Raw genomic sequence first — 1,780 nt, 5'->3', positions numbered from 1 at the left:
GATTAACCAAGCAGGCAACTGATTAACTGAAATTTTAAAATTGACAACTGGATAACCAAAAGTGGGAACTCATGCTTCGGACGGGCTTACATACGGCAGGCTGACGCCCGGCAGAGGCCCGGGCTTCGCCTCCCTTGCGTAAGCGACCGTCTCCGAATCGATTAAAGGCGTAAAATCGGAGTTCAGAGCGGGAAAATTTTTTCCCGAAAACGGCCGGAAAAAAAAAAATGTCTCCTTTTCCGCCGAGCAGGGTGGCATTCGAACGGGCACGGGAAGCCGCGTCTAACGGTGTAAAAACGGCTTGGCTCCGACGCGGGAGTGCGGAGATATGGCCGTTCAAAGTTGTACTGGAAGTCCGGAAGGAGAAAAATTTGACTGCCTGTAGCCGAAAAAAGTTCCAGCGGTCGGTCACAAAAGTCAAATCCGTCCCGCTGATTTGACACTTGTCATTTCTGGCAGGGGGGATTGGCGGGGTACCTGGAGAATGGTAGGAGGTGGTTTTTCGAGACTTTATCTGTTTTCCAGATTACTGTCTAGGGCCTCCAGGTCTGCAGAGACCGACCCGGGCTGCCGTCCAACCGACTTTTAACCCTTTTTGGGTGGAAATTTATTTCCATTTTTAACCAATTTTCGGGTTTTTGGTCGGGCTTAAAAACGGCAGCCTGACGCCCGGCAGAGGCCGGGGCTTCGGCTCCCTTGCGTAAGGGACCGTATACGAAACGATTAAAGCCGAAAAATCCGAGTTCAGAGCGGGAATTTTTTTTCCCGAAATCGGCCGAAAAATAAAAAAATTCTCCTTTTCCGCCGAGCAGGGCGGCATTCGAACGGGCACGGGAAGCCGCGTCTAACGGTGTAAAAACGGCTTGGCTCCGACGCGGGAGTGCGGAGATATGGCCGTTCAAAGTTGTACTGGAAGTCCGGAAGGAGAAAAATTTGACTGCCTGTAGCCGAAAAAAGTTCCAGCGGTCGGTCACAAAAGTCAAATCCGTCCCGCTGATTTGACACTTGTCATTTCTGGCAGGGGGGATTGGCGGGGTACCTGGAGAATGGTAGGAGGTGGTTTCTCGAGACTTTGTCTGTTTTCCAGATTACTGTCTAGGGCCTCCAGGTCTGCAGAGACCGACCAGGGCTGCCGTCCAACCGACTTTTAACCCTTTTTGGGTGGAAATTTATTTCCATTTTTAACCAATTTTCGGGTTTTTGGTCGGGCTTAAAAAACGGCAGCCTGACGCCTGGCAGAGGCCGGGGCTTCGGCTCCCCTTGCGTAAGGGACCGTATTCGACCCGATTAAGCCCCGAAAATGGATCCAAATGTCGGCCGACCAAGTAAGCTTGCTGGGGAGAGAGACTAAGTGCCGGGCTGGGCACCTCATTAACCAGTGAAAAGTTTTGGCTGCTGGAGAGACTAAGTCCCAGCCTGGGCACATCATTAACCATAAATGAAAAAGGCGAGGCCGAGTCTGGTGCATGGCTAACTGATTAACCAAATTGGCAAGGCCCGGGCTGAAAGTGAATGAGCGACCCGTGGCCAGGGGGCTGGAATGCGGGAGAGAATCCAACCCCCAAAATATGGAAGTCCGATGAGAAAATATTCGGCCGCCTTTTGCGGGCCTCGGGTGTTGCTTCCCGGCCTGGGAAAGTGAGTTGCTCCCGCCGAATTGACATGTGCATTTAACGATTTCGAGACATGATTAACCAAAACGCGGAAGTCCGATGAGAAAATATTAGGGCCCTTCAAGCGGGCCTCCGGTGATGCTTTCCGGCTTGGGAAAGTGAATTGC

Source organism: Somniosus microcephalus, unplaced genomic scaffold (assembly GCF_052327205.1).
Source record: "Somniosus microcephalus isolate GS21.2 unplaced genomic scaffold, FLI_Smic_1.0 scaffold169, whole genome shotgun sequence".
NCBI classification, from domain to species: Eukaryota; Metazoa; Chordata; class Chondrichthyes; order Squaliformes; family Somniosidae; genus Somniosus; species Somniosus microcephalus.
Note: the sequence above shows the minus strand (reverse complement) of the source record.